Genomic DNA, 22623 nt, shown 5'->3' on the forward strand with positions numbered 1-22623 from the left:
ATAAATCTTCCCTCATCAAATGCTTTAAAAGAGCTGAAAATTAATGGCCGTACTACCAAGACTGTGGCAGTATTACCACTGACACACCAGCTATTTCACATAACCCATAAACTATTTATTGCCTACAACTTCAATCTGTCAAACAAAAATTTGGTGCTACACTACAGAAGGGTTGCAGAAAGGTTGACTCTCTGTTAAAACATATTTAATTGCCAGATATGTCTTTCATTGACAGTTTGACAGTTTAAACTCTAACGGTGGGACATTGAGTTTGCTTCCAACAGTTCACTATTATAAACAATATTGGGATAATAAACAGAATATGCAGCTAAAATTCAGCTCCTGAGAATAAACTCCCAGAAGTGGAACAACAGATTAAAGACTATGCAAAAACATATTATAAGTGTATGTGTGTGTGTATGAAAAGTGAAAGTATTAGTCACTCAGTATCTGCCTCTTTGCAACCCCATGGACTGCAGCCCAAGTGCCTCTGTCCACGGAGTTCTCCAGGCAAGAATACTGGAGTGGGTTGCCATGCCCTTCTCCAGGGGATCTTCCTGACCCAGGGATTGAACCTGGTTCTCTGGTACTGTAGAAAGGGTCTTTATCAGCTGTGTCACCACATAAAATCAATCTGAATTCAAAAAAAGTAGTGTCAGCTTATACAATGGGACTGTACTAGGAGTGTGTATTTCTCCCAACATCACCTGGTAATATGTCAACTAATTCAATTTCTTAAAAAAAAAAAACAAAACCCAACTCCTTACTTTTAAAAAGTACTTTTAGACATTATATTTTAGGAAAAATATCAAACTGCCAGAGGAGGATGGAAAACATGAGAGACCATTTACTTCATTATAAATTGCATCAAAAGATTGACAAATCCAACAATTTTAGCTCCAAGGATTTCAAGACAGTACTGTTAAATGATGGGGGTGGGGTGCAGAGCAGGGGACAGAAAGAGATTAATCATGTTTCAATAGTATCTAAATTCCAGATTTATTCTTTCAAAAGCAAATGAACCTTTCCCCATGTCCCATACACACACAAAAATATAAAGACCATCTAATGAATAACAGTCTAAAGATAATAATAGATCTAATGAATAATAGTCCCCTTATCATAAGTTGAAACTCCAAAACTTTGGCCACCTCATGCAAAGAGTTGACTCACTGGAAAAGACCCTAATGCTGGGAAGGATTGGGGGCAGGAGGAGAAGGGGACGACAGAGGATGAGATGGCTGGATGGCATCACCGACTTGATGGACATGGGTTTGGGTGGACTCCGGGAGTTGGTGATGGACAGGGAGGCCTGGGGTGCTGCAATTCACAGGGTCGCCAAGAGTCAGACACAACTGAGTGACTGAACTGAACTGAACAGAACTATCGTAAGTTTAGCATTGGGGGTAGAAGGGCCTGACCTATATATTCAGGTTCAACCCATGCAGTTGAACCTGAGTGAATCACATGCCCAGGGAGCAAGAATTTCATTCAAATGGAACTATGGTGTACTTAAAATGGTTAATAGTCTGGATTCAGACCACAGACTTAATATATGGCCTTTTAGCTTCAGACTGGATCAAAGGCTTGCAGCAGAGACTCATCTGCTCCCCCAGCATCCAGGTTCTTCATCAGTTGGTCACTCATTTTCTTCACTAGAAAGATCCAACTCCCTCACTCTTAGTCATTCATGTTGGGTAAGTTCACATAATGAACTATGTGACTCAAGCCCACCAAAGTCTCCATATGCCCTTGGCTTTCAACAACTGGGTCAGGAATATGCAGGAGACCTAAGTCAGACAAAGTGAATCTTAGCACTAAAAGCAAGGAAGTTTGGAGCTGCTTTGGTCTTCTTATTAGGAAGAAAGAGCACCAAAGAAAATAATAATGCCTATCCAAGGGTCACTGTGAGGGTTAAACTGTCTCTTCTTATCAGATGGGTCTCAGTTTAAATGTGTGTAAGACAGAAGAATAAAACCAGTGCCAAGAGACAAAATCAGTTTTTTAAAGGCATTATTTGAGTACAGAATCCAACTGTACCTAAAGTCAGATCAAAGCCTGAACCTCACAGTTGTATGAGCCAGTTAATTCTCCTTTAGCATAAGCCAGATGTCAGTTTTCCTGTCACAACAGAAACAGTCCCGACCAAGACCAACTATGTCACTCAGATCTACTTACAGAGCAAAGAAACAGAAGACCTGATACCATGGTCAGAGACCAACTTAGCAGGCCACAGTTTCAACCAAATATATCAAGAGACTTCTTAGCTGAACACTAGGACCAATGATCCCAAACTTGAGCAAATTGTAAAATCTCATGACAACTGGGTGGACCATGAGGATGCTATTTGAAAGATGATATGACTAAGAGAAAAAGAATCTTTCTTGTAATTCTTACCATCTTAAGCATCCTTCAAGCAAAAGTACCACAGAGCACTTTCAGCTGCTTTATCCTACTGTGTATGCTTCTGTCATCTTCACGTTTCCAAGGAAGAACCTCCTCCCAGCACTCAGACACCACATGAATGACTGCAAAGTAAAAACTCCTGTAAGTCTTCCCCTATGCAATAACATGATCAATCTTCTGACTAACATAGGCTACTGGATCTAAACCACATCCTATGAAACTGAAAGACCAGACCTGATCAGAACTTTGCTACTCTCTTGGTTTCAATTACTATTACGGAAACAATTTCTCTTTGGTGTCAAGTACTAAAAAGTCTATTTAGAAAGTATTCAGGTTTTGAAGACAGTGATAGGAAATGCTCACGTTAGTGTGTCTTTATTGGAAATATATTCCCTGTAGGTTGAAACCTGAGGCCCCAGTGTTTGGACCTTTTTTTCCTTTTTTTTTGGTCAAGTTACTTATTTCACAAATGTGCACTCATATGGCATGAGACCAAGGGGTACATTAATGAGGGGAAAGATAAGCAGATAATTAAATTAAAAATATAGGGGACTGGAATGCAAAAGCAGGAAGTCAAGAGATCCCTGGAGTAACAGGCAAGTTTGTTCTTGGAGTACAAAATGAAGCAGGGCAAAGGCTAACAGAGTTTTGCTAGAGAAGGCACCAGTCATGGCAAACACCCTCTTCCAACAACACAAGAGACAATTTTACACATGGACATCACCAGATGGTCAATATCGAAATCAGATTGATTATATTTTTTGCAGCCAAAGATGGAGAAGCTCTATACACTCAGCAAAAACAAGACCGGGAGCTGACTGTGGCTCAGATCAAGAACTCCTTACTGCCAAATTCAGACTTGAAGAAAGTAGGGAAAACCACTAGGCCATTCAGGTATGACCTAAATCAAATCCCTTATGATTATACAGTGGAAGTGACAAATATATTCAAGGGATTAGATCTGATAGACATACTGCCCATAGAACTATGGATAGAAAGGTTTGTGACACTGTTCAGGAGGCAGTGATCAAGACCATCCCCTAGAAGAAATGCAAAAAGGCAAAATGGTTGTCTGAAGAGGCCTTACAAATAGCTGAGAAAAGAAGAGAAGAGAAAGGCAAAGGAGAAAAGTGAACAATGCAAAGAAATAGAGGAAAGCAACAGGATGGGAAAGACTAGAGATCTCTTCAAGAAAACCAGAGATACCAAGGGAACATTTCATGCAAAAATGGGCACAATAAAGGACAGAAATGGTATGGCCCTAACAGAAGCAGAAGATATTAAGAAGCGGTGGCAAGAATACACAGAAGAACTGTACAGAAAAGATCTTCATGACCCAGATAACCATGCTAATGTGATCACTAACCTAGAGCCAGACATCCTCGAGTGCGAAGTCAAGGGGGCCTTAGAAAGCATCACTATGAACAAAGTGAGTGGAGGTGATGGAATTCCAGTTGAGCTATTTCAAATCCTAAAAGATGATGCTGTGAAAGTGCTGCACTCAATATGCAAGCAAATTTGGGAAACTCAATCGTGACTACAGGACTGTAAAAGATCAGTATTCATTCCAATTCCAAAGAAGTACAATGCCAAAGAATGTTCACACTACTGCATGACTGCATTCATTCCATATGCTAGTAAGGTAATGCTCAAAATTCTCCAAGTGAGGCTTCAGCAGTACATGAACCAAGAATTTCCAGATGTACAAGTTGGATTTAGAAAAGGCAGAGGACCCAGAGATCGAATTTTCAAAATCTGTTGAATCATGGAAAAAGCAAGAGAATTCCAGAAAAAACATCTAATTCTGCTTCACTGACTATGCTGAAGTCCTTGACTATGGATCACAACAAACTATGGAAAATTCTTCAAGAGATGGGAATAACAGACCACCTTACCTACTTCCTGAGAAACCTGTATGCAGTCCAAGAATGGACTGGTTCCAAATTGGGAAAGGAGTACATCAAAGTTGTATATTGTCACCAGGCTTATTTAACATATATGCAGAGTACATCATGAGATGTACTTGTGCTGGATGAAGCACAAGCTGGAATCAAGATTGCCAGGATAAATATCAATAACCCCAGGTATGTAGATGACACTACCCTTATGGCAGAAAGCCAAGACAAACTGAAGAGCCTCTGATGAAAGTGAAAGAGGAGAGTGAAAAAGCTAACTTAAAACCCAAAATTCAGAAAACTAAGATCTGGCATCTTGCCCCATCACTTCATGGCAAATAGATGGGGAAACAACAAAAACAGTGACAGACTTTATTTTCTTGGGCTCCAAAATCACTGAGAAAGGTGACTGCAGCCATAAAATTAAAAGACACTTGCTCCTTGGAAGAAAAGCTATGACAAACCTAGACAGCATACTAAAAACCACAGACATTACTTGGCTGACAAAGGTCTGTCTAGTCAAAGCTGTGGTTTTTCCAGTTGCCATGTACGGATGTGAGAGTTGGATAAAAGGCTGAGTGCCAAAGAATTAATGCTTTTGAACTGTAGTGATGGAGCTTCTTGAGAGTCCCTTGGACTACAAGGAGATCAAATCAGTCAATTCTAAAGGAAATCAGTCCTGAATATTCGTTGGAAGGAGTAATGCTGAAGCTGAAGCTCCAATACTTTGGCCACCAGATGAGAAGAGCCGACTCACTAGAAAAGACCCTGATGTTGGGAAAGACTGAAGGCAGGAGGAGAAGGGGATGACAGAGGAGGAGATGGTTGGGTGGCAACACCAACTCAATGGACATGAGTTGGAGCAAGCTCCGTGAGATGGTGAAGGACAGGCAAGTGTGGCATGCTGTAGACCATGGGGTCGCAAAGAGTTGAATAGACTGAGCAATTGAACTGAATGATCATTTTCAATGCTTTCTATTAAAACTCTGCCCTAGCACACAGGATCCTCCACCATGGCAGCGGCAGCACTGTGGGCAGGCTGGTGCTGCTACCCACAGAGATATTTTGGCAGCAGAGTCCATCTCCTGTCCAGCCACAATCTAAGGGCACTACCCCATGGTACCCACCAGCTGCCCAGCCGAGGGGAGAGCTAACCCTGTCCAAATCCTATTCCTCTGGAAACAGAAAAGGGTTTCTCTCTGGTTTGCTCAATAAAATCAAAGAGGAATTAGCCAAAAACAAAGAAATGAAAGAAAGTATAAAAAGTTCCAAAACAAGGCCAAGAACCTGGAAGAGTCAGATGTGTTCCAGGAAGCCAGGAGGAAAGACAAAACCACTGAACTGAAAACCCAGCGGACGAGCGAGGTGATCAGGAAGAAGCTAGGGGAGATCATGGGCATTGTCAAGGAGAGTCTTGACGAAGTCAGTAAAAGTGACCTTGGCAGAAATATCAAGAAGAGTGTGGAAACAGCAGCCAAGACCGCCAAGCAGTCTACCAAATTGGTGTCCAAAGGTGGGGAGAAGCTCGGCTGGACCACTGTCTTCAAAGCCCTCTCCCAGGACGTGGAGTCTGTCAAGGAGATCGACGAGAGCATCCTGGGACAGACCGGGCCCTACCGGTGGCCTGAGCGGCCCTGGAAAAGGAAGGAGTTCGACGGAGAGAAATTCAAGGAAGAGAAAATGTTTGAGGGCAACGAGGAGGTGCTGCGGGTCGTGCTACACAAGGACTCCAAGTGTTACCAGCAGTAGAAGGACTTCAGGGACAAAAATGTGGTGTTCAATCGGTTCTTGAAGATGAAAATGAAATATGACGAGAGTGACGACGCCTTCATCCGGGCGTCCAGTGTACTGACAGACAAGATCACAGGCTTGCTGGGAGGCCTGTTCTCGAAGATGGAGATGTCAGAGGTGCTCAGAGATCCTGCGTGTAGACCCCACCATCAATAAGGACTGCTTCCTGTAGCAGTGCAAGAACAACATCATCCCCAACGTTCTGGAAGCCATGATTTCCCAGGAGCTTGACATTCTCAAAGACTGGTGCTATGAAGCTATCTACAGCCAACTGGCCAACCTGATCCAGCAGGCCAAGGGTCTGGCCCTCCAGTTGCACTCCTATATCGTGGACACTGACAACATTGATATGGCCATGGGCACGATGATGGAGCAGGGGCCTGTGCTGATCATCCCCTTCCAGGCCCAGATGGTGATGCTGATCAAGAACTCCAAAGGCAAGGTGGTCGAGGGCGACCTGGAGACGGTACTGCAAATGCTGTACGTGTGGACGCTCTGCCAAGACAAGGACAAGCTAAACCCCTATGTGGCCGGGCAGCTCCTGGACATTTCCACCTCCAGCATAAAGCAGGTCCTCTGAGCACGGTGGCCATGCCCGGGCCCTCCGGGACTGACGCTCACTGAGAACACGTGGGGGACTGGCGTCTACCTGCAGCAGCAAGACTTCTGTCAGCTCTGCCCTCACTCTGCCAGGCCGGCTGCAACACCAGATGGATGGGGTGGGAGGGTAGGGGGCTGCATCAGCCCCTGACCCAGTGGCAGGTTGCTGGCCAGAAGGCTCCAGACCAGGCACTCCTTCCCAGGACCGAGCAGTGGGGCCTGGGCCCACTGGCCACATCAGCGATGCCATTTTATCTCGTTCTTTTTAAAAAATAGTGCCCTTGTTATCCTGTATAGAAGCAGAGATTTGTAAATAATAAATCACCAAAGTGAAAAAAACAAACAAACAAACAAAAAACGACTCTGCCCTAGCAAGTAGGCCTTACTTTCCAAAACGATATGAAAAACATCCTAAAAGAAAGCAGTGGTGCACAGGCTGTTTTTGTCATCACCTTTGAAAAGTTGAAGATAGCTTTGGATTCCAGAATAAAATGTACATACATACACACACTCATACTCAAATTTTGCAACCCAGGACTGGGGGGGGGGGTCCATGAAATTACAACTTTTCTGAATTGCCTGAGGGTTTTACCTGCACTGCAACCACCTCCATTTCTTTTACTCAAAACCAACTGCATATAGTTCAACTCCTACAGCTGCCCTTCTGGGAAGGACATGCTATGCTTTGGATGCAGAATGATAGGGTCTGTACAGCCCAGCTCTATTCACTTTCCACACATACTTAGTCACCCTGCATCTCTGTTTTCTCACCTGAAAATTGGGACAAAGGGTCACTGTGAAGAATAAATGGCCCCTTCCTATCAGAGGATTTCAGTTCAAATGCTGAGATGTATTCCTTGTCCAACCAATCTAAAGTACCATCGCCCTCTGATCCAGCACACTACTTTATTTCTTTAGCACATACCACTCTCTGAAATTCTTGTTAACTTATTTATTGTCCACTCCCCCTACCAGAAAGCAATTTCCATGAGAGTGGAAATTATTTTATTCAGCATTTTGTCCTGGGCACCTAAGCTTTATCATGTAAGTGTTTTGATATATCTATTGAATAATACTCTCTGATATTTATTGAGTACTCTGTACAAGGTACTAGTCTATGCACTTAAATGTATTAACTCACAATTAAATAAATGATAAGTACGACATGCTTAGCACTGTCCGTAGCACAGTTAGTTCTCAATAGATGATAGCTATTTGTACCAATTCCATATTGTTATCAAATACTCAACAGTCAAGGAACCTAAGCCCTAAGGATGTAGAGTAGGCCTTAATTTCACCACTCAAGAGCTGGTTCCTAAGATCCAATCCCTGGACACCCTGCCTCTCAACACCCCACTACCCTCAAAGAGAAAACAGGAAATTGTCTCATTGTTTCAAATTATTCCCTACCTCATCAGTTAACCAGATAATGTGATACAAACACAGCTTCTCAGTCAGCAGTATATAGTCCCATCTCTCCTTATTCTACAAATTAATTTTCACCTCAAACACAGCAAAAGCCAAAATTTGAAGCTGAAATTGGGAGATGTTCACCCTGTAGTACCTCTTTTTGACCTGCAACTTAGTCCCCTGGAAAAAATCCACATAATAATGGAAATCAGTCCTGCCTGTCCTTCAAGCAAGGGTGAAAGTCCAGACAGTTTATTCAAGCCATAGCCGTGCAGCACTGTACGAAGCTCCAAGGGTTCTCCAAGCAATGAAAAACCTCCTGGTGCTGGTCCAAACTGCTTCTTCTCTATCACAACAAACAAAGGAATGACTTTTAGGTGTCTAGAGATGTAAGGGCAAAAGCCAGCAGCTTGTTTGCATGCTATTATATAGTGAACATGAAGAACTCACTTTAAGTTTTACACTACTTAAGATATTTTTTTCCACTGTAGTATTTTTAAAAATTTGCCTGATGACAGATTGGCTTTTAATTCTGAGGGATGAAGCACATTTCCTGTAAAGAGGATAAGGGATGTGGACCATCAAGGCTCTGCATCTCTTTAGAACCACTGGAGACAATAGACTATGTTTCACATAACTGCCAAGAAAAGGCCAAAACCTAAAGTACTAATCAGGGCCTTCACAGCCAGATGTACTTGCCAAGAAAGCAAAGGGCAGCTTCCACCTCTGCTGGCTGGCAGACCAGCCCACACATTCTGCTTAGCCATGTGAAACAGTCAGCTCTTGCTCTTCCCACCCTTAGGCCTCGTATTTGGGGTAGCGACACCAGTGACTTTTCTAGGAGAGTATTTCCTAAAAATAGAACTTCCACCTTTAGGTTTAAAACTGAAAAGAAAAATATCCAGAATTAGAAGTCTGTTTTAACACAATACATTGAAAATTGTAAGTTTAAAGGCCGGTAGTTGGGGACAGGGATCACAGTACCACATGACTTCTCAGCAAGTCATAAAAAAGAGTACAGGTTGTTTAACAGCAGGCATCTCCAGTAATAGAGTTAAGAAGTCCAAGTGCCAGACGGAGGAAAACTACACTGACACTCCTCCTGCATTTGTTTCAGCAGTGACGGGACTGACACAAATGAACCGCAGCAGCAATTTACAAGACAGAGTCATTAGTAAACCTTTTCTGGTGGCTAGTTGAAGAAGAAATGTTTGAAACCCTGAATTGACTCATTTTTCAGAAGTTAAATCAGTTTAATGGGGGGGGGGGGACAAAACCCTCTAAATGACAATAAATCACTAATTGAAACATTATAGGATTCCTAACAGCCATTCTTGATTAGCATACCTTTGTGTCAAAAGCAAAAACCAAGTGCCAGCATTTAACAGCAAGTTGCTGTTAAATCAGTCTGGTGGAACTAGATGAGAACAACAAAAATTAATCTTCAGGCCTAGATGGATACTGTCTGGATAATAAGATGATAAAGACCTCCTCAAAGGGCTTCTGGGTACCATAAATTATATAACAAATCTACTTCTGCCAGGCAGCCAGGATTAACTCCTATTCACTCAGCATGGGCTAATCAAAATGGAAGCATTATTATCCACCACTGCTCTGAAAAAGACACAGCAGGTTGCTCACTGCACATCAGTTTGCTGACATCACTACTCATTGTAAGAGAAGTCACTTAAATACTTTGCTAAACTTAAATACAAGTTTCGTACTTGTTTCTTACAGGTCAAAAAGAGAAAAAACAGAAAAAGAAAATATTTCATTAACTCCTTCCTCAGTAAGTTCTTCTGACTGAATATTTTTTATTGTCTATGATGACCCCCTATTATAATAAATAATTATTTCTACTATGCATTCAAGGCTTGAATGCATTCTGCATTTTACCCCTATGGAACATATATATTCATGGCTCTCAGGAGCTGGCAAAAAATGACAAGTACAGAAAAGATGTTACTGTTTTAGTGACTACATCTTAGATTACAGTTCCAAGAAGGCAGGAAGTGTACATGGTAAAATGAAAAGGGCTAACTGGCATCTAACAAACACTTTCTAAATTCAAATCCATGTTCTACTCTTTCTCAAAGTTAAGGATAATGTTTTTCAAGCCTACTTTTTGAAAACATGGACTTCCCTGGTGGTACAGTGGATGGACACCTGCCTGCCAATGCAGGGGACATGCGTCTGATCCTTGATATTGGTAGATTCCACATGCTGTGGAGCAACTAAAGCCTGTTGCACCACAACCACTGAGCCAGTATGCACAACTGGCGCCCACACTCTTTAAGGCTCGTGAGTCACAGCTATTGAGTTCGTGTGCTGCAATTACTATAGCCCAGGCACCTAGGAGCTTCACAAGAGAAGCCACTGCAATGAGAAGCCAGCGCACTGCAACAGAGAGCAGCCCCCACTCGCCCCAACTAGAGAAAGCCTGTGCACGGCAACGAAGACCCAGGGCAACCAAAAATAAGTAAACACATTACCGCAGTTTAAACTGCCTCTTTCAAAAAAGTACAGTAGAATACAGTCATTTTTTTGTTTAGTATATTTAAGTCTTTCAGTCACTGTAAAATGAGAGCTTGAACTAAATCAGTGTCTTTCCAACTTGAACTTCAACAATCTGTGAGAAACAAGTTATATCCTGACCAAATGCATATATATACATACACACACATACAACTTATGAAGCAATATTTACTCACTTCGATGATGAACTCTAATTTACGCTGCTTCTTTAACTTGGTTTTTAATTGTTGGTTATAATCCACTAAGTAAATAATAACAGGTGGCTCAGTGGTAAAGAATCCCTCTGCCAATGCAGGAGATTCAGGAGACTCAGGTTTGACTCCTGTGTTGGGATAATCCCCTGGAGAAGGAAATGGCACTCCACTCCAGTATTGCCTGGGAAATTCCATGGACAGAGGGGCCTGGCAGGCTACAGTCCATGGGGTTGCAAAAGAGTCGGACATGACAGGACACCCACCTACAGCACATAATAAGAAAAATTCAAGATCAAACTTAAAGATTCCCTCCAATATCTTTATTGTGCCAGACACAATGCTAGGCATTTTAGAGTTGTGACAGCAGTTAATCCCTAAAGCTGCGCTATGAGGCTGGTACTTTTTTTAACTGAAAAATTAAAAAATATTGTATTAATTCATTTAAAACATCACTGCTATATTTAAAATAGATAACCAACAAGGACCTACAACAAGCACCCCCAGAGAATTCTGCTCAATACTCTGTAATAACTAAATGGGAAAAGAATTTGAAAAAGAATAGATACCTGTGTTTGGATAATCACTTTGCTATATATCTGAAACTAACATAACACTGTTAATATAAGATAAAAATTTTAAAAATAAAAATAAAGACACATAATGTGTTATCATATATGTATGCATTTTAAGCAAGGTTATCGAAGTATGTATAGTACAAAGAACAAAAATATTGAAGAATTAGGGAAAGGGGAAGTCTAAGAAAATAATGCTGCTGCTGTTAAGTCGTTTCAGTCGTGTCCGACTCTGTGTAACCCCATAGATGGCAGCCCACCAGGCTCCGCCATCCCTGGGATTCTCCAGGCAAGAACACTGGAGTGGGTTGCCACTTCCTTCTCCAATGCATGAAAGTGAAAAGTGAAAGTGAAGTTGCTCAGTCATGTCCGACTCTTAGCGACCCCACGGACTGCAGCCCACCAGGCTCCTCTGTCCATGGGATTTTCCAGGCAAGAGTACTGGAGTGGGGTGCCATTGCCTTCTCCTAATAGCTTCTAAAAAATAAATTATCAATAATAAATCATTATATGTTAACATAAATGACAATTTTATGAAAAATAACTGTATTTCCAAAAACTTAATAAGAACAACAACATTGTTTTACATTTTCGCAAATGTCTCTAAGGTCTGGCTTAGAAGACAGCTAATTTCCCATATGTGCTTCTCATTCAATCTTTTGTGATATAACACACCATGTAGACTCTATAAAACTCCTGAGAGAATGAAAGTATAAAGGACGAATGATGTTAGTACTACTAAGAAGAGAATCTGGTTTTTCAGATACTATGAAAAGTGTCTTGGGGATCCTCTAAAAGAGTCTCTGGGAGTGAGGCTGGTACTCTTGATGTTCCTATTTTACAAATAAGGGAATACACTCAGAAATAAAGCACCTCACTTACGACCCTACACTGTAGCACAGACAGAGAAGCTCATCCAACATTTCACCAGTTCCCCCAGCTTCCCAGCCTCTTCAGTTAGATGAGGAAATGTGTCCATTTCTGGCCAAACAGGTATAGGCAGAAATGACACAATGAGTTGTAGGCAGATGTGATACTTACATTTCCAAGCCCAAGCCTAAAGGTGCACAAGACATCTCAGCCATCTCTTCCCTTGCCATGGTGACCAAGACAATACAGATGGTACAACACATGATGTTGGAACCCACATCAGCTTGGGTCTCTGAGCAACTTCTGGAGCTGAGCACCTTTTAGCCTAAAACCCACGTGGGATATGTAAGCAAAGAACTTTTCAACAGATTATGACAAACTTTGTTAAGCTCTAACTCCTGAATATCTACCATTCCCTCAGTAATTTTACAGTTCAGGCCTCTGCCATCTTTACTGCAGTATTCTCTCAGTACCTGCTTCTGGGATTGCTCCCTTCCATCTCTCTTCCAAACTGCCACTGGAGTGATCTTTTCAACACACACATAGCCCATGTGAATATGCCATGCCTCTACTCAAAATTATTTAATAGCTCCCCTTCACCTACAAATACAACTTTAATAAGGTATACAAGGTTTTTTTTTTTACTTTAGCCTCAATTACTGCCTTTCTCCTGTTCACTCCACATCCCTCGGGCATACTGAAACATCTGCCGCTTCCCAAGATGCCATGGCCTCTCAACCCACTGTAGTTTTACACATACTGTTACTTGTGTTTGGAATGCCTCCTCCTTCTCTAGTCTTGGTATTTCAATCCCAGCTCAGATTTTACTTCTTATAGGAATCCTCTCCTGACTCCTTCAAGGTGACCTAGAGCCTCTCTGTCTCTTCACACCTTCACTTGTTTTTATATCCGTTTTCTTACCATAAAGCTTTTAAAAACAAGGTCCACAAAAGACACTCAAATTTACTAGATGAAAATCTGGTAGCATATAAACACATTTATTTTCCCTGAAGCACTATGCACCCCATTCTAGAGTTGATCCTTAAGAAAAATTCAGACTACACATACTTCACTTTAAATATAACAGTGAAAGAATCAAGTCTGGAGGCCAAGACTTAACAAGACTAGTTTTCAGCTTCACAAGTTCTCTATGAAAGACCCACATTCCATCTGGGAAAGCTGCTTCCCTGCTCATGTATGTCTAAGTTGAAAACCACATAGACTGGCTTTTCTTTGAAAACAGTTTGTATCTGTTTGGAAATCTTGAGTAAAAACAACCTTCAAGTATGTTTTTAAAGGTTTTGTCCTGTTAAACCACTATTATAATCTTTTGCTTAAGCTTCCTGAGTCAAAGGTACTAATGCTGGAGACATTCAGAACTTGGTTGTGAGTGAATCAATTTAAACACTGTACGCAAATAGTAGAGTTTCAAATCAGAAAAAGGAGGAGCTTAGAGGCCAAACTGCCCAGAGGGAAAGAAAAACTCTGCTTCCAACTGGGGAAAAGGCAACTGTAAAAGATTTTTACCTGTTACTTAACTTTTTATTATCTCTTTCTGCTGGGCCACGGAATGGTTGTGAGCTGGAAACTTAGAAAAGCAAATGCTCTAATAAATTAAGCAAGTCTGGTTCTCTAAAAGGAAGGTTTAAAGTCAAGAGTTAGAAAGTCTCTGAGTACACCTTTTTTTTTTTTCACTTTAACTTACCATTAAAGTTCAAGTTTCAGCATCCTAAAAGGCTTTATTTTAGAAGTGAAAAGGCTCCCAATGAATAAAAGGTTAGCCTACCAAGAGAAAACCAAAGTGGCGCCAGAAACGTGTAAGAATGGCCTGAAAAGGTTTTGAACTCTACTACTCCGTTTGCACATCTTTCATTCTGACTCAGTATTAAATTTATCTTTTTAAATGTGTGGTCCTAAAAAAAATAAATAAATAAATTGTGGTCCTGAGTACTTATACTCCATAGATGGAGGTTATACTATCATGGAGATAACTATTTGTATGATTGGGAAAGAAGCATTTTTTTATGTGCCTAAGCTTCCCTGGTGGCTCAGACGGTAAAGCGTCTGTGGGCAACGCAGGAGACCCGGGTTTGATTCCTGGGTCAGAAGATCCCCTGGAGAAGGAAATGGCAATCCACTCCAGCACTCTTGCCTGGAAAATCCCATGGACGGAGGAGCCTGATAGGCTACAGTCCATGGGGTCACAAAGAGTCGGACAAGACTGAGTGACTTCACTTTCACTTTTCATTTTTAAAAGCCCAACTATTCAGCTGCCCACAAGAGATCTGAACCAAGACTGACTGATCCAATGGCAATTTCCTAAGAAGAGAAGGTGTTAAACAACCTCACTCTAGGTTTGCAAATTCTAGTCTATAGACCAAGGATAAAAGTCACAATCCTTACATATCCCCTTTCAGAATTTCTCCAGACTCATCAGCAATTATCTGTAAATAATGACTAGCCTTTGCACCTAGGGAAATAGTTGTTATTCAGTTGCTAAGTCGTGACCCCATGGACGGTGGCATGCCAGGAGTTCACTATCTCCCAGGGTTTGCTCAAATTCACGTTCATTGAGTTGGTGATGCCATCCAACCATCTCATCCCTCTACCACCCCTTTCTCCTCTGTCTTCAATCTTTTTCAGCATCAGGCTCTTTTCCAACAAGTCAGCTCTCTGCATCAGATGGCCAAAAAGTACTGGAGCTTCAGCTTCAGCATCATTCCTTACAAAGAATATTCAGGGTTAATTTCCTTTACAATTGACTGGTTTCATCTCCTTCCAGTCCAAGGGACTCTTAGGAACCTTCTCTCCAGCACAATTCCAAAGAATCAATTCTTCAGTGCTCAAGTCTTCTTTATGATTCAACTGTCACATACATACATGACTGTTGGAAAAATCATAAATCTGACTATACGGACCTTTGTCAGCAAAGTAATGTCTCTGATTTTTAATATACTATCTAGGTTTGTCACAGCTTTTCTTCCAAGGCGCAAGCGTCTTTTAATGTCATGGCTGCAGTCACCGTCTACAGTGATTTTGGAGCCCAAGGAAAGAAAATTTGCCAATGCTTCTACTTTTTCCCCTTCTATTTGCTACGAAGCGATGGAACTGGATATCATGATCTTAGTTTTCTGAATGGTGAGTTTTAAGTCAGCTTTTTGACTCTCCTTTTTCACCTTCATCAATAGGTTCTTTGTGAAAGTCGCTCAGTCATATCCGACTCTTTGTGACCCCACAGACTATACAGTTCATGGTATTCTCCAGGTAAGAATACAGGAGTGGGTAGCCTTTCCCTTCTCCAGGGGATCTTCCCAACCCAGGGATCAAACCCAGGTCTCCTGCATTGCAGGCGAATTCTTTACCAGCTGAGCCACAAGGGAAGCCCAAGAGGCTCTTTAATTTCTGCCATTAGAATGGTATCATCTGCATATCTCAAGTGATTGATATTTCTCCCAGCAATCTTAATTCCAGTTTGTGCTTCATGCAGCATGGCATTTCACATGATGTACTTCACATATAAGTTAAATAAGCAAAATGACAATACACAGCCTTGTCGCACTCCTTTCCAAATCTGGAAACAGTCAGTTGTTTCATGTTCAGTTCTAACTGTTGCTTCATACAGGTTTCTCAGGAGACAGGAAAGGAGCAAGATACTGTAGTGAGCTGCCATTTCCTTCTCCAGAGGATCTTCCCAACCCAGGGATAGATTCTACACCTCCTGCATTGCAGGTGGATTCTTTGCCACTGAGCCATCAGGGAAGCCCTAAGGGAAACAGACTGTCAAAAACCTGACACCTACCCTGAGTAAGGTGGGTCTTGTAAATGTGTGCAAAGGATGAGTATTGTGCAAGTCATGAAACAGACTTTAGTAAGAAAAGAGATTTTTTTAATCCTGCAAAATAGTCTTGAATACAGATTTTTCCAATATGCTAAGTAATACAATTTACTACTTCTTCTTGGGAGACAAGATAGTATGGATAACAAAACCAAAATTTACAAAGTTTGAGAGCTTGTGGCTTGGAACATTAGATGCCACCTCGATTGGGGAACATCTGAGAGTTTCTCATTATGAAATCATGTGAAAACTTTGTATTAAACCAATGACAGAGAAAAAATGAAGGAAGAAAAGAATCTTAAGTTACAGCACTGTCACCATTTTGTTCTATTTTAACCTAATCTTGACTAGATAACTAAAAGATCCTAAAGGATGATGCTGTGAAAGTGCTGCATTCAATATGCCAGCAAATTTGGAAAACTGAGCAGTGGCCACAGGACTGGAAAAGGTCAGTTTTCATTCCAACCCCAAAGAAAGGCAATGCCAAAGAATGTTCAAACTACCACACAATTGCACTCATCTCACATGCTAGTAAAGTAATGCTCAAAATTCTCCAAGCCAGGCTTCAATGGTACATGAACTGAGAACCTCCAGAGGTACAAGCTAGATTTAGAAAAGGCAGAGGAACCAGAGATCAAATTGCCAACATCCACTGGATCACAGAAAAAGCATGTGAGTTCCAGAAAAACATCTACCTCTGCTTCACTGACTATACCAAAGCCTTTGACTGTGTGGATCACAACAAACTGTGGAAAATTCTTCAAGAGATGGGACTACCAGACCACCTTACCTGCCTCCTGAGAAATCTATATGCAGGTCAGGAAGCAACAGTTAGAACCGGACATGGAGCAACAGACTGGTTCCAAATTGGGAAAGGAGTACCTCAAGGCTGTATATTGTCACCCTGCTTATTTAATCTGCAGAGTACATCATGAGTAACTTGGGGCTGGATGCAGCACAAGCTGGAATCAAGATTGCTGGGAAAAATATCAATAACCTCAGACAAGCATCGTTATGGCAGAAAGTGAAGAGGAACTGAAGATCCTCTTGATGAAAGTGAAAGAGGAGAGTGAAAAAGTTGGTTTAAACTCAACATTCCAAAAATTATGATCATGGCATCGGGTCCCATCACTTCATGGCAAACAGATGGGCAAACAATGGAAACAGTGACAGACTTTAGTTTCTTGGGTTCCAAAATCACTGTAGGTGTGACTGCAGCCATGATATGAAAAGACGCTTGCTCCTTGGAAGAAAAGCTATGACCAACCTAGAGAGCACATTAAAAAGCAGAGACATTACTTTGCTGACAAAGGTCCATCTAGCCACAGCTGTGGTTTTTCCAGTAGTCATGTATGGATGTGAGAGGTGGCCCATAAAGAATGCTGTGTGCCGAACAACTGATGCTTTTTAACTGTGGTGCTGGAGAAGACTCTTGAGAGTCCCTTGGACTGCAAGGAGATCAAACCAGTCAATCCTAAAGGAGATCAGCCCTGAATATTCATTGGAAGGAGTGATGCTAAAGCTTTGGCCACCTGATGTGAAGATCTGACTCACTGGAAAAGACCCTGACGCTGGGAAAGATTGAAGGCCGGAGGAGAAGGGGATGACAGAGGATGAGATGGTTGGATGGCATCACTGACTCGATGGACAGAATCTGAGCAAGCTTCAGGAGCTGGTGATCAACAGGGAAGCCTAGCATGCTGCAGTCCATGGGGTTGCAGAGTCAGACATAACTGAGCGACTGAACTGAACTGACTAGATAACACATGGTTCAGAAAAATAAAAGACTTGAAACCATCTTTATAGCAACTTTTAAAAACTACAGTTTGAAACATGAAACAATTTATTACAAGATGCTGTATCAGATGAATGGCCCTTTACATTGAGAACGAAATAGAACAATATCATTTACAGAAGAGAGGTTAACAACTAAATGTAGATAATGAATGATGACAGTGTTAAGATACACAGAAAATGTCAAAGTAACACAAAGAATTAATACTTAAAAAAAAACCTCTAAATCACAGACTACATCTGAAAGCAGATTTCTTGGCTCCTACTACACAATCAAGATTGCACTATTTTTTCTGGGTTTTGCTTAAAAAGAAAGTACCTCCCACAAGTTTATTTCATTTCTACCACTGCTCGTTTTACTTCTCAAGATTCCCACTGTGTGAAAACCAATACAACAAAAAATGATATGAAATTTTAAAAAACCTTGCCTCAGAATTTATGTTCATTTTAGGGTACACATCACACTGCACCTTTAAAGCGGCTACCAAGAAGAAGTAAGGCAGAGATCATTAGGATGGGGCAGCCTCAGCATCTCCAGAACAGAGAAAGCAGGCATAGGCATGCATGTATTCAAGAGATGGGGGTGGCTTTTTCTTCCTCCCCAACAGAACAAATGGGAACCCCTAACTCCTGTCTTAGGGAGTTCCAACAACAAGGGGTGAAAAGAACTAAAGATCAATCCAGGTTTTGAGGAATCTGCTAAAAGTGAGAGGAAGCAACATTATTCATTCTTTGTTATTTAAAAAAAGCCACCACTTCTAAAGTCTATGCTAATTTAAATTCTACACAACCAACTTATGGGCATTTTCACCATGAATGCATAAAAATAAATTTGTCAATTTGCTTAAGTTAAGCAAGTTTTTTAAAGCCACTCAAATTTAGACCTGTCTATTGAGTCCATCACCACAAAGGCTTTCATAAAGAAAGTATGGCACTGCACTAGAATTACTTAGTCTTAGAACTTATAAACACATCAGCTATTCCTACACAACCTTTATGATCTTCTACATCCATTTACCACCCCAACTATCGTTCCTCTAAGGTTTTTCTTGAAAGGATAAAAAAAAAAAATCTACTTTAATATCACCCTACTGACTTGATGGACATGAGTTTGAGTGAACTCCGGGAGTTGGTAATGGACAGGGAGGCCTGGCGTGCTGCGATTCATGGGGTTGCAAACAGTTGGACACGACTGAGCGACTGAACTGAACTGAAAGTAACATTATCCATGAAGTCATAGGTCTGATATGCTAGTTACGCTTTCATTAATACACGTTAAAAAAATATAGGATAAAAAGTATTCATCAGGCAAAAATCATCTCATGTACCATCAATAGTATTAAAAAAACACCCCTTTGTACACTCATTTCAGCAGCACATACACTAACAATGTAACCAAAGCCACACTTTGGGGAACAGTGATTTAGTACCAAATTCTTCGTTGCAGGTAAGGAAATAGGCTCCTAGAGTGGGTGTAACTTGCCCAAGGACACACAGAACTGGTGGCAGACTCTAGACTAGAACTGAGTCCAGTGGTGGTCTACTAAAGTAGAATCTACAGATGGGTAAGATACAGGGAGAATTAGTCCTTGGGGACTTCCCCAAGAAGTGAACTTCAAGGAGTTGCTAAGCCCTTTGACAGCAGATCCAGGTTTTTCATTTTCTCTGAGAAGCAATACACAAAACATGGTATTTGCCAGTGGACTTTCAAAGAGTGTCTGGATGGGCTGAAATAAATCTGTTGCTTCCTTCCCGAACTCTCATGTGGTTTTCCCAACCTCATTGAATCTCAAGGCGTGCTGCCAATGATAAAAATGTCTCCTGGATCAGTTTCCCACTTTTGGATCCAACAATATCCTAGCCACTGATCTCCTGTCCCCATTGCTAGACTCATGCATGCTCTATATGGTTTCAGGAGGAAGATTTTCCATCTCTGGGTTTTAGGCTAGCTTTGGAAACAGGCTGGAAGTTTCCATTACAGAGTTACTCCAGTATTTCCCAGATACCCAGACCTGGTTTTATTTTCAAGTGATAGATAACTTGTGTCTACTATGTGCCTAGCAATGTTTTATACACTGTCCCATACTTCCCATATAAGAGAAGGCGAAATGGTATCGTTCCTGGCCTGTTGGGAGCGGCCAATCCATGTTTCACTGTACATGCAGGCAGTTAATAATAACTAACATTATTAAATGTTTATTTATATGCCAGGCATTGTGCCGTGTCCTGCAAATGTCTTATTGACTCCTCACAACTATTTACTGTGATTATTTTCACTTAATACATGAAGGAAACAAGGCTTAGAGATGCTAAGTGGCTCATCCAAGGTCAAGTGACAAGTACATGGTGAAGTTCAGATGCGACTACACAGATGCTCTTACCTGTGCACTATGTACACTTGAAACTTTAAATTCACAGTCAAAGGAAGCATGATTTCTATGTATCTGATTTCCTAAAAGTGAGCTTCTTTATTGCATTAGGGCATGCATGTATTAAATTAAAATATATATATAACACATTCTGAGTGCCATTTCATACTGACTGAGGGAAGAGTTTGCTCCTTGTAATCTGAAACTATGCAATTTGCACTCTCTTGACCAAAAAAAAAAAGCCATCAAATTAAAACTAAATGCATATTGTTACTTATCACCAAAATCAACTTTCAGTAACCTTATTCCTGGTGGCTTAGTGGTAAAGAATTTGCCTGCCAATGCAAGGAGATGGGATTCAATCCCTGGGTGGCGAAGATCCCCTCAAGGAGGAAGTAGCAACCCACTCCAATATTCTTGGCTGGAGAACTCCATGGAGAGAGGAGACTGGGTTATAGTCCACAAGATCACAAAGAGTTGCAAAGAGTTGGACAGGACTGAGCGATTGAGCACACTCACAACCTTATTCCTACTTTGGGGATACAACTGGAGTACTAATGTGGTATAATAAAAAATATATTTGGCCTTTGTCCCCAGTTACTACCAGAGGTCCTAAAACCCCTGGAATTCCTTTACAGATAGACTTCTTGTTATTCATTAAGGAGCAGGGTTTGGACCACACCTGAGTTTCTTTTTGATAGTTTGAATTGAGGCTACCTTTGTCAGAAAGCCCAGGCATATGACTAGAACTTTCAGTCCCACCTTTAGCCCTTAAGGAAGGGAAGGGTGGCTGAAGTTTCATCAACAAAGGTCAGTGCTTTAATAAATTATGCCCACATAAAGGAACCGCAACTGAAACTGAAACAAGGCTAGGGGAGCTTCCGTATAGTCAAAGCTATGGTTTTTCTAGTAGTCATATATGGATGTGAGAGTTGAACCACAAAGAAAGCTGAGTGCCAAAGAATTGGTGCTTTTGAACTGTGGTGTTGGAGAAGACTCTTGACAGTCCATTGGACTGCAAGGAGATCAAACCAGTCAATCCTAAAGGAAATCAGTCCTAAATATTCATTGAAAGGATGGATGCTGAAGCTGAAGCTCCAATATTTTGGCCACCTGATGCGAAGGTCTGACTCACTGGAAAAGACCGTGATGCTGGGAAAGATTGAAGGCTGGAGGAGAAGGGGATGACAGAGAATGAGACGGTTAGATGGCATCACCAGCACGATGGACATGAGTTTGAGCCAGCTCCAGGAGTTGCTGATGGACAGGGAAGCCTGGTGTGCTACAGTCCATGGTGCTGCAAAGAGTAGGACATGACTGAGTGAATGAACTGAACTGAGGGGAGTTTATGGCTTCCCAGGTGGCACGACCTGCTTGCCAATACAGATAGACATAAGGGATGCAGGTTTGATCCATGGGTTGGGAAGATTCCCTGGAGAAGGGCATGGCAACCCACTCCAGTATTCTTGCCTAGAGAATCCCATGGACAGAGGACCCTGACAGGCTAGTCCATAGGGTTGCAAAGAGTCAGACATGACTGAAGCAACTTAGCACAGAGGGGAGCTTCAGGATTGGTGAATACACTGATGTGCTGGGAGGCTGGCATGCCCAGAGGGGACATGGAAGCTCTGTGTCCCTAATTCAAATCTTGACCTATTCAGGTCTTCCATTTGGCTGTTTCTGAGTTGTAGCCTTTATAATGAAACTGAATTCATAAATATCACGTTTTACCAGCTAAATGAGTCATATGTTCTAGCAAATTATCCATCGTGGGGGAGGGTGGTCATGGGAACCCCTAAATTTGAGGTCTGCCAGGCAAAAGTGCAAGGAGGAATTTGAGACAACCTGATACTTGCGGCTGGCACTTGAAGTGGGGCAGTCTCCTGAGACTGAGTCATTAACCTGTGGGAACTGCACAAACTCCAAGCAGTTTGTGTCAGAAGTGAACTGTTGGATTCTCAGTGATGTCAAAAAATTGTTGAAGGGACAGCATAATTAACCTTAGGAGAAGAGATCCATATTACAACCAACTTAACTGATAGTTATTTAATTGAAGCCGCCTCCCTTGATCTAATCATTAAATCTGTAGCTGTCACCAATTCAGAGCAGTACTTGCCATTTTCAGCACTAGAAGAAAATCTGGCCTTATGTCAGATTCACAAGTACCTGGTAGAATAAAATTTCTATTAAAAGACTAACGATGTAATGTGACCTGCTAAAGAGACCATGTAATGTTACAGAACTATGAAGTCAAAATATATTTTCTTTAATTATTTTAGTTGTAGTTTAACTCACATTTAGTCCCCATGAGAGAATCATGAATTACCTCAATAGTTTACATGTAACTGTTCC

The 22623-nt window shown here is 41.4% G+C and overlaps 1 protein-coding gene and 1 pseudogene across 9 annotated transcripts in view; one reads left to right on the top strand and one right to left on the bottom strand.

Annotated features, from left to right (window-relative positions):
- DCUN1D3 (DCN1, defective in cullin neddylation 1, domain containing 3) overlaps nt 1–22623 on the bottom strand; it is a 55002-nt gene that overhangs the window by 24630 nt on the left and 7749 nt on the right. For 5 of the 9 annotated variants that reach the window (XM_010837171.1, XM_010837167.1, XM_010837168.1 and 2 more), the window contains one exon: nt 2398–2528. The exons of the other annotated variants lie outside the window; for them this stretch is intronic. The gene's annotated coding sequence lies outside the window, so the exon portion shown is untranslated. The remainder of the gene's footprint in view (nt 1–2397; nt 2529–22623) is intronic. 9 annotated transcript variants of the gene reach the window in all.
- LOC104986548 lies at nt 5192–10962 on the top strand (annotated as a pseudogene).

Source organism: Bison bison, unplaced genomic scaffold (assembly GCF_000754665.1).
Source record: "Bison bison bison isolate TAMUID 2011002044 unplaced genomic scaffold, Bison_UMD1.0 scf7180017864072, whole genome shotgun sequence".
Lineage (NCBI taxonomy): Eukaryota > Metazoa > Chordata > Mammalia > Artiodactyla > Bovidae > Bison > Bison bison.